Source organism: Choloepus didactylus, chromosome 6 (assembly GCF_015220235.1).
Source record: "Choloepus didactylus isolate mChoDid1 chromosome 6, mChoDid1.pri, whole genome shotgun sequence".
Classification (NCBI taxonomy): Eukaryota; Metazoa; Chordata; class Mammalia; order Pilosa; family Megalonychidae; genus Choloepus; species Choloepus didactylus.
This window is the reverse complement of record NC_051312.1, coordinates 38,770,393-38,781,317: the sequence shown is the minus strand read 5'-3', so window position 1 is coordinate 38,781,317 and position 10,925 is coordinate 38,770,393. Positions and strand designations below refer to the sequence as shown.

At 38.0% G+C, this 10,925-nt stretch overlaps 1 pseudogene; it reads left to right on the top strand.

The window, feature by feature from the left end:
* Nucleotides 1-321: 321 nt before the first annotated feature.
* On the top strand, nt 322-898 carry LOC119536909 (annotated as a pseudogene).
* Nucleotides 899-10,925: the final 10,027 nt, after the last annotated feature.

Below are 10,925 nucleotides of genomic sequence, written 5' to 3'. Positions count from 1 at the left end.
ATAACTAAAGTTAAAAAACTCAAATGCTGCAAAGACACTTTGAGGTGTGTTGATTATATAGCATTCTACAGCATTAAGTTGAATGTCAAGAACTGCCTCTTTCCTTTAACACAGAATTTAAAAAGTATTCAGAGGACAATGCTCTGGTGGTCTCATAGATCTGTCTCTTCCTTCAACACTCTGTGGACAGAACAGATTCTGGGACTATACCCCCTTTGACCTCAGGCCATCCTCCAAGTTCCAACTGTCTGTTCAGCCATCCCTTGCTTCCAAACTTGCGAACATCCTTTTTTGTGGTTAGATTCTCATTTTTGACCAGTCATGAGCTCCTAGATCCAGCAGAATTATTCCACTGAAGTGGAGATCTCCATCAACCACTTGTTCAACCTGCATGTACAGGTCTCCTATGCCTACTTTTCTCTGGGTTTCTATTTTGACATTGATGATGTGGCCATGAAGGGCTTGGACCACTTCTTCCACTAGTTGGCAAAGAAGAAGTGTTAGGACACCTAGTGTTTCTTGAAGAGGGAAAATCAGTGCAATGGCTGTGCCTTCTTCCAGGATGTGCTGAAGTTGTCCCAAGATAAGTGGAGTAAAACCCCGGATGCCACAGAAGCCACAATGGACATGGAGAAGAACTTGAATCAGGGCCTTTGAGATCTGAATTCCCTGAGTTCTCTACCCAGATCCTCATTTCTGTGACTTCCTGAAGAGTCATTTCCTGGATGAGGAAGTGAAATTCATCATGAAGATGGGCAACCACCTGACCAGCCTCTGCAGACTGGCGAGCCCGCAGCCAGCTGGGCATATCTCTTCTAAAGGCTCACCCTCAAACACTGCCTCTGGCAAACAGGCTTCTGCCTGGGCCCCTCCATCCAGCCAAGAGGAATCTTTTTAACCATTCACCTTTCAGCGCTCTAACAAGCTGTGTATCAATTTTAAATAATAAAGCTTTTGGCATCAAAAAAGGTGTGCAGAAGCTAATTTATATAATTGAATAATAAAACAAATTTCTCATTTGAGTTCTCAAATGGAAGAGATCTATTTTTGTTGGTTTTAGACACTTCTTTAAAAATGCTAAAGAATAAGCAATTCATTAAAAAAAAAAATCTCTTTGACTTGTTGAAAGCCAATAACACCAATATAGCCAGGCTTCCTTTTTGGTAGATACGGCTGTTCACACCAAATTGAACCCTTCCTTTTCTATGGCTCTACTGAGTCTAAAATTGCTCAACTACTAGCTATACCCATTGGGTAATTTCTAACTCCTTCTAAAAATAAAAATTAAGTGAGTCAAAGTTTGTTTTGGATATCCTGGCAGATTCAGTACAACTGCAGGGCTGTCCATCCACAGAAAAAAACGGAAAATACACAGTATTAGGTCTTGGACTCTTCTCCCATTTCTTTTGATGTAAAGCCAGGCCATCTGTTGCTGTCTCCTCCCCTCCTTTGCAGCCTCCTCCCTTCCGTTCACTGCTTCATTGTCCTTGCTAAGCTTATCACTGCCTACCCCCACTTCCTTTCCCATTTCACACCACAACTTTACTGCCTTTGTTAAAAGTCCATCGTCCCCTCCCATCCTTTCTCCCATTTCATGCCACAAGTTACTTCCTCACTTTCTCACCTCTCCTGTCAGAATCTGTAAACCAGGCACTGCCAAACACTAAGAGATAAAATACTGTAATTCCCTATTGGCCAAAAGTCACATATCTTACATGTCCAAATACCATGTAAGCTTCTAGTGGACAAAAGACCATATAAAAAGAGAATCCCACCACCCATCTGCATGGTTCTCGAGCAGCCTTTTACTGCTGGCTCAGGGCCGTCCTGCGGCTTAGTTCAATTAACTCTAACTTTTGACGCCTGGAGTTTGACTTTTGTCCCTCTTCTTTCAGACCAAAACTGCCTTACACACAGGTAATAATAATAATTCAATTATTTAAGGTGCTCTAGGGGCCAATTAAATTGTGTAAAAGAAAAAGGCAAATGTTGAAAATGTAATAGTTTTCCAGGACCTCTTTCTGTACTGGCATGTAGTCCATGCTTGTTACCTCAATATTTGCATTCAGTTTGATGCTCTTCACTACTAGTCTTCATTTTGTAAATGTATAGTCAATATGACTAACTCAAAAAGGGATGACCGAACCAATCAGGATCCCAACCTGAAAAAGATGACACACTCAAATGAAAATAATTTGAGAGGGGCTTATTTACAATGGACTATTTACAAAGATGTAGTCATGGTGTAGGTAAACCACAAGGAAGAGTGCAGTACCCCTGGGCTAGTAAGAGAGAAGGGGCTGTTACCACTGCTGCCACCTCTAGACCAGAAGGGAGGAGGAAAGGAAACTGTTCACGTAGAGCGTGTCTACATGTTTCATGCAGAGAAGGTAGCTTTGAAAGAAGCAGGTATTTAGCAAAGGGATCCAGCCAGCCTGATCTCTTAGAGAGGGAGCCTGAGAAATAAATACCCTATTCTCGTCCTTTCCTAATATCTCTTGCTGGGGCTCCCCACTGGCTGAAGCCACTTGGAAGGCAGATAAACATGAAGCCCATTGATCTAGTCCTTATGGGTCAGCCTCCAGGACAGAGGGCAGGGGGGTGGGGATGGGGACAAATGATGATCAGCTGAACAACTAAATAGAGCCCAGAGATGAATGCATTAGAATTTGGGGGTCCTTCTGAATCAGTGTCTCTGATACATCCTGTTCAGGGAATTTCTTAATGTATATGCCAAATAATTACAGAGGAGGCAGAGACCATAGAGATATCCAAGTTACTAAATTAGTATCTAAGACAGCTCCCAAATTAAGTGATTATCAATAAGGCTTTATGCAAAATCGGGTTCTCTTGAATAGTTGTTGAGTCTAGATTTTTTAAATGTTATTGACTTGGGTACTATTTAGATTTATGAAATACCCCTAAGATAAACAATGATCCATATGGGTCATAGTCAAGGCTTTTTACAGAGTGGAAAAAACAAATTAAACCACCATATTTTTTAATAAATTATTTCGGTTTATATATAGTCACAAGTAATTAGAAAATAGAAAAGTTAATTAGACTATAAAGTACTTGGCCCACAAGTCACCAATCAGTTTGAATTTGCTTGAACCTTTCCACTGACTGTAAGGTTTCCCAAACGGTCTGAGCAAGGTGTGTGGTGGGAAAAATTTAATCCTTGGGTTTTACTGCCTGAAGTCAATAGGAAATTACAGGAAACAGTATCTAAATGAAGTCTAAGACTATCAGACCTGGAGCAAATATACACAACCCAGGCGCTAAAGGAAGAAGAGAATCAAACAAGGCAAAAAATAAATAAATAAATAACCTATTTTTGACTGACAGAAAAAAAGACAGAGGGGAGATTAGTGTAGAATAATTCCAAAGGCTCTGTTCAGGTTCCTACAACATTTTGTTTGGGCCTTTCTCCCCTCTCTCATATGGGTTTGTTAGTTACATAAAGAACCTGGAACAGGATTTTATTTCCATAGGATAAATTTAATCAATGGACATTCTCTTGTCAAGTGATTACAAGAGATTGTGTGTGTGTGTGTGTGTGTGTGTGTGCAATTGTTCATTTAGCAGATTTAACTATGATCTTACATCTACACTTTTTATGGGAGGATCTTAGCTTACAGGGTTATATTCTATTTGGGTTATTTATATTCTATATTTTATATCTACATAGAATATAGTATATATTTATTATGTATAAATTATATTTATATAAATATTTATTTATATTCTATATTTTTTATTTATACTTATATTCTATTTGCTGTATTTGTCTCAGGTTACATGCACAGACACAATAAGTTCATTTTAGAGTCCAGAATGTTTCTAATTATCTAGAGTGATCATAAAGGTAAAGCACATATATTAATGTCATAATTCACTCAGTATAGGGGCTTTTAAAATTCTTCCTTCAATGGTTTTGAAATGATTGATAGGCTATACTATTACAATTATTCAAAAGATTTAATAAGCTATCCTATAACATTTTCACATTTCTATTTTAGGGACAAAATATTTTATCAAAGATAATACTAATGTGGCCAGAGCAATGTTAGAGGGTCCTCCTGGGTATAAATATACTAAATCAATTCTAATTATTCAATGCTAATTATTGAATTATATACTCATAGCCAAGAGTTGTGGGGGGCAAAGAAATGAACAAGTTTATTGCCTTGACCTCAAGAGGCTTAGACTCTGATGGGGTGATGAGGCATATATACAGTGAATAGCAGATTATAATATGGAATAAAAGAGAGGTATTTGAAAAGTTGGTATGGATTGAATAAGAGGAGGGAGTGATTATGTTTGGTTACCTTGGTGGGAATAATTTCAACAGTGCTTGAAGTAAAATTTTAGCATGTAGTGAAAAAAAATTCATTGCATTTTTTTGAGCCCCCACCATCTTCAGGTACTGTGTTAGGTATTGAAAAATACTGAACAACAAGTTTTTAAAAGCTTCTTCTCATGGAATGTACCATTTATCAATAATTATTGACAGTTTCTTAGCAAAGTTTAAATGGCTAAAGAAAAAGAGGCTAACTTGGAAAAAAATTAGGAAAATAGTGAGATGAAAGAGAATTATTTTATTTTGATTTTAGTTAGTTGAATTTTCCTAGGATAAGGAAAACATAAACAAATTTCCTTTTTCTTGAGCATAAAGAACAAAGAAAATGGAGACATGCAAATCAAGAAAGAGAGAGCTGATTTAATAAAGTTGATAAAGAAATGTCAAGTGTTATGATTAGAATCTAGTATACAGGGTTATTTGGGGAAATAGGAAATAGAATATAGATAAAGATACAGAGACAATTTAAGGTACAGAGCAGAAAGAAATCAGTGATGCTCACGTCAGATAGCCTCTCCTTTTCTATAAAGCAGGAGGCTAGGTCATCTTCTGAAACTGAGGAGGCCTAGGGGAGGTTTGAGACCCAAGAAGAATAGAGATTTTGAATAACCATGAAGGACTGGCTGGAACATTTTAAGTGGCCAAGCTCCACTGAGGACCAGGCATGGTGAGGCTGTATGTCGTGTTAAAAGTCTACTATATGCTCTAATATGTTCTGGGGATAAAATGGTCAGCAAAAACAGCCATGTTCCATGCTAGCATGGAGCTTATCATCTAGTGAAAGAGACAGTAACAAAATAATTATACAAATAAATGTAAATTTGGCAATAGGCAAAGTAAGTCAGTCAAGTGACAGAATTGATAGAGAAATAAAGGATTAGAACCCTGTAGAATTAGCTGATTTTTGATTCAGGCAAGCAAATGAAGCCAGGTGTAGTAATTGATGGACTAAGATGATAGAGAAAGATAAAAGTAGAGTAAATAAAGGGTTCAATAAGAGTCAGTGAATGGAAATGTATGCTGCTGCAGTTAGAGACTGGGCTTTCAAAGTGTTACTAGAAGCAGAACAGTTAGGCGAGATAAGCAGTTCCAGGCAAAGCTGCAATTTGTGTGCTTGGAAGAAAAAGGAAGCCCTGTCACAGGTGCATGTACAAACCCCACATTCACCAGGGACAGCTGGGCCCATGCCAAGTGTCCAGCAATTAGTCATATTAATTCATAAACATAGTCTATTCCAAGGCACTTTAAATCACATATGAGATGATTTTTCTTTCTTTTTTTAAAGCTATTTATATTGCACTCACATATATTCAGTGCATCAGATGATGTTCCAGCTTATTTGGATCCACTTTCTCTGAGTGATCTTGCAGCTTCACAATAAAGAGAATCATTTCTAGGAAAGAGACAAAATTCAAACATTGCATTACATTTAAGGAAGTTACAAATAGCCCAAGCAAAATTATCTGAAATTAAAAACTACCTAATGGAGTAACCTACAGGGAACAATTTATATATTTATTCATGCAAGAGTATATTAATTTTACAAAAAGTCATGCTTCAGGCTTTTCACAGAATATAACAGCTTTTTAAAATCATAATGCTGAGAAGATAGTGGGAAGATGGCAGAGTAGGAAACTCCAGGAATCAGTCCCTCCACCAAAACAACTATTGAACTAGCAGGAACTTGGGGATTTTGCATTTTATGCATGATTTTTTCTGTAAACCTACAACTTCTCTTTTAAAAAAAAGAGAGAAAGAGAAAGAAAAAGGAAAAAAAAGTAGTGGTAATCCTAATATTTAGTTCTGGAGAAATATCTCAATTTAGCAAACTTTTCTTTCTACTGGACAATATTAGCCAATTTAAATTTAGTTATGTCCAAAACTCAACCCCCCACTACCATCAATTTGTTTCTGCTACAGTCCCTTCCTTCTCAGGTAAGGGCAACTTCATCCCACCATTTTCTCAAGCCAAAAAACTCAGAGTCATCCTCCAACCTTTCTCCTACACCTTGTATCAAGTGTGCCAATAAATCTCATGGGCTTCAACTTCAAAACACATCCAAAATATGACCTCTTTTCTCCATCTCCACTTCTAAAATCCTGGTCTAGGCCACCACAAGGTCTCTTCTGTTTTCTTCCAATGGATTCCTTATTTGCTCTATTTCTGCCTTTTGTCTATTCTCAAAATTGCATTCAAAGTGATTCTATTAAAAGGTAAATCAGATTGTCTTTTCTGTGTTCAAAACTTTTCTCCAGCTTCCTATCTCATTTTAATAAAAGTCAAAATGGCTAAAATTGTCTATAAAATCTTATATGATCAGACCTGGCATTATTTGTCAGATCTCTCCTCCTTGCTCACCCTGTTCATACCAGAGTGGCCTCTGGCTGTTGCTCAAAAATCTCAGCAACGTTTCACCCTCAGGGCTTTGCTTCTGCTGTTCCCTCTTCCCCAAAATACTTTTCCCCTGAGGCAGGTGAATCTCTTGCACACCTTTATTGGGTCTTTATTGAAATTCATAATTTTCTCAGGGAAGGATTCCATGTCCACCTTATTTAAAACTGGGACACACCACACTTGGTACACCTATCTCCTTTCACTGCTTAATTTTTCTTTTAGAACGTAGTAACTTGTAACACATATATTTTATTGATTGTCTCCTTCTCCCCCATTAGCATGCAAGCTGATGAGGGCAGGGATTTCCATTGGTTTTGTTCAGGTAGAAACCTAAATATATTTTGTTGATGGAAGAAATACAGTCCTTTCAAGCAGATTGATGAATAATCTGTCAAGATGATTGGTCCCCAAATCCAGTCCTTCACTGTTTTCTCAAGTGTCAGATGAAGAGTAAACTTCAGCCCTATCATCATCATCATCGTCGTCGTTATCGTCATCATCATCATCACCACCATCTGTATCTTTCCTCACCAAACAGAACCCAGTCTGCTTAATATAGACAAAGGTCATTCTTTTGGAGAAGGAAAGGTTTATTGGTGATTCACTCTTTCAGATAAAGGCACTTAAAAAATTAGTTTATCCTTTTGACATAAGAGATTGAGAGATTTGACTTAGCTCATGGTTTATTTGTGGCACACCCAATACTAAACTTGGGTCTTTGAATTCTGCACTAAGACATTTCCCACCATAATAAGTATTATTAATACCTAAAAATAGGAGAGTCACATTTGCCTGATTTACAGAGCCAGGTGAAAATGTCTTATACTACTACTAATAAAGTAAATAATGTCAATAAAAATACCTAACTTTTAAGCACTCACTATGCATCAGGCACCACTCTAAGTGCTACCTGCATTATTTCACTAATTTTCAAATAAGCCTGTGTGGTTGCTACTATAATCATCCCCATTTAAAGATGGAAACCTGAGGCATAGGAAGATTAAGTAATTTGCACAAGGGCACACAGTTGGTAAGTGGCAAAACTGGAATGCCAACATAGGCAGCTTTGTAGCACAAAACCTAATTTTAATTTAAAATGAGGATAACATCTTCTGTGGTCAATACAGCAGCACAGCAAAAAAAACCGATCACTCTTACACCTAACTGAGGAAGTTCAGCAAGTATCTGGATGCCTAATAATGAATTACAAAGCAGAGTAACTAGGTTAACAATTGCCATTACCTGATTACTTTATGGTAACTAGTTAATTGAGAAGCACTTAGTCTCCCCAGCAATTCACTTTTCTTTGTAAATCAGTTCTGTGTATTGATCCCTTGTAATGTTTGAGAATAATACCAGTAATTCACTGTGATTAAAACGAACCAATAAAATAGTTATGACAAATATCAATCTAATTGAAAGTGCCACTGCTTGAGTCACTTAAAAAGAATCACTTAAGAATGTTCCATCCGTAGCTATCTCATGTTGGCAGAAGGAGAGGAAGATGAATGAACAGGCCTATAACCTCCTCCAGTTCTGACAGTTAGTTTCCTCCTGATAAACAGCTACTCTGGCAAGGAAAAAACTTAATCTCCCTCTGACCTTTCTCCGTTTGGATGAGAGCACCACAATGATTCTGAACTGTCACAGAAAAAAAGATCCAAGAAAAAAGTGAAGAAATCCTACAGATAATTCACTACTTGACAACAAACCAGGGAACAATTGTAGAACATGCCTGTCCCACACCAAGGAGGGACTTGTTACAAATCATCAACATTATAATCATAATCATGGCAGTAGCTAACATGTGTTGAACACATATTAAGTGCCTGATATCACGGTAAGCATATTATATGATTTAGTTTAATTCTGTATTATATAGATCAGTTGGAAAAAGCCATGGATTAATTTGAGTCAGTTAGGGTGTCCTTTTTGGCAGATAAACATAATATTCCTAAAAATATAATTGAGGTGAGGCAGACCTGAGCAAACGAAGGCACAAAGGAGTTAAGTTCTACCAATGAATGTTCTCATAGAGAGTTTATGCATGCTTATGTTAAATATAGGTTAATTGACAGAATATTTTGAAATGTTCAGAGTGATTAATCAAGGCTGCTTCATTTAGTGATGAGAGATATTCAGGGAGATTTTGAGATTTCCAGTTTGGTTAAATTAAGTTCGTAAGCACGGCAACTCATTTGAACTCAAGAAAATATTCTGGGCATGTAGCAGACAAATGATAACACCATGAGACACAAACCTAGCATTAATGGCCTTAAGCTGCATTGCCGGTATCTTCACATTGATTGTCAGTGTTACCTAAATGCATAGTTTCACTTGTTTTGACCTAAATAAATGCATGTTAGATAAGTTTATATTTTAGCACTCGTTTATCCAAATGTTCATTAAATACCCACTCAGTGCTAAGCAGTATACCAAGTACTAAAACTAAAAGCAGTAATGCAACAGTTTTCCTGATTTTAAGGGGCTCATAATCTAATTGGGAGTGAGAAATAAGTAAAATAATGAATGCACTATTATATTTAATGTGTGCACATAATAGAGCAAAGCACCCATGTGGCTATGCTAGTTCATATCCCTCAAGAAGCAGACCCCAAGATGGGATTAGACATGTAAAAAATTTACAGGGGGAAAAGGCCTACGGATGATAAAGGCGAAGGGGTAGGAGAGGAGGCAAGCAATTTCAGACCATGGTAAAAGCCTCAGACATGTGAAGGAGGATAGAAGGAAGGACGATTGGATGGGAAAACCGTGGGATGGCAGCACAGTTCCAATAAAGCTTCAGTTAGGCTGATGGGGAGTCATAGAGCCAAAGATCCCCATTAGCAGAGTCCCGTGTTGGAGGAATGGGCCTACACAAGTAGCAGATACTGACTGGGAACAGCCTGTGGGAAACATAGCCTTGGAGCAAACACCACGGTGGATCCTGAAAGCAGAACTCAGATTGCCAGTCAGTTTTACTTGTGAACTAGAAGTAATTCAGAAAGGGCTTTGAGAGATGAATAGGAGGCCAACAGGTGGACCAGGTAGATAAATACCTTCCAAGTGTGAACCAATGCAGAGAGAACTGGGACAACAAGGCAAGCATGGGGGAACTTCAAGCAGTGCATTGGGGCTGGAGCATGTACACAAGGGCACTGGCAGACAGTACACCAAGAGATGAGGCTAGACAGGCAGGCAGGATTCAGATCAGACAGAGCCAGATGAACTCTACAAAGATGTTTGGCTTCACCCCATAGATAATGCGGAAAAACTAAAGGGATTAATGCTTGGTAGGGACTGTGGGATCTGTGTTGGGTAAAGAATCCTTAATATATATAGGTTCTAGTATAGAGAATATTTATATGACGTCTTCAAGGCAGCAAAGGAGAGAGAGACACTAGTACTAAAGACAAGATAGTATCAGACAGTCCTGGGTTCCAACCCCAATTCCATCACTTACTAACCTCATGACCTTAGGCAAGTCAACTTCTCAGAGCCTCTGTTAGTAATTTCCTAGATTGGCAATTACGCAAGTACTTACCTCCTCGTAATAAAATATGCAAAATGAACAGGAGTGTTCTTAAGAGCTCAGGTATCGAGAACAGACATGAGCTTGCATTCAGATCTTGTTCAAAGCATGTATCTCTAGGCAAAAGTTATATAAACCTCTGTAAGTCTCAGTTTTCTTAAATGTAAAATGGTAGTAAAATTGAATCTACCTCCTCGAGTTGCTCTCTGAGGCAATACATGTGAAGTCTTAGCTCACTCCTTGAGTGTAGGAAGCATCCGATGACTAAATGCTAGGTGCTAGGCTAGATGCCTTGCACATTTGTAATGTTTTCTGCTCACAGCATCTCTGCAAGCAGGTTATTTTCTCCCCCTGAATTTAGAGGAGCAAACTGATGCCTGAAGATTTTAAAATACTGGCTCATGGTCACACAAACGACTGCACTGGGTTACAAGTCTCAGGTGCTTGACTTCCAAACCCATAGCTACCCTTAACCAGTGTTCTAGATTACCTTCCATTCCCCCGCTAAGCAAAAAGCATCAAATTGCTAAAGAAAATGCAATTTGAAGAACTCACTTGTTGGTTACAGTTGGGTTACCTTGTATTATTGGGATGCTTTAAAGCAGTATTAGGAAACATTTAAACAAAACTTCCTG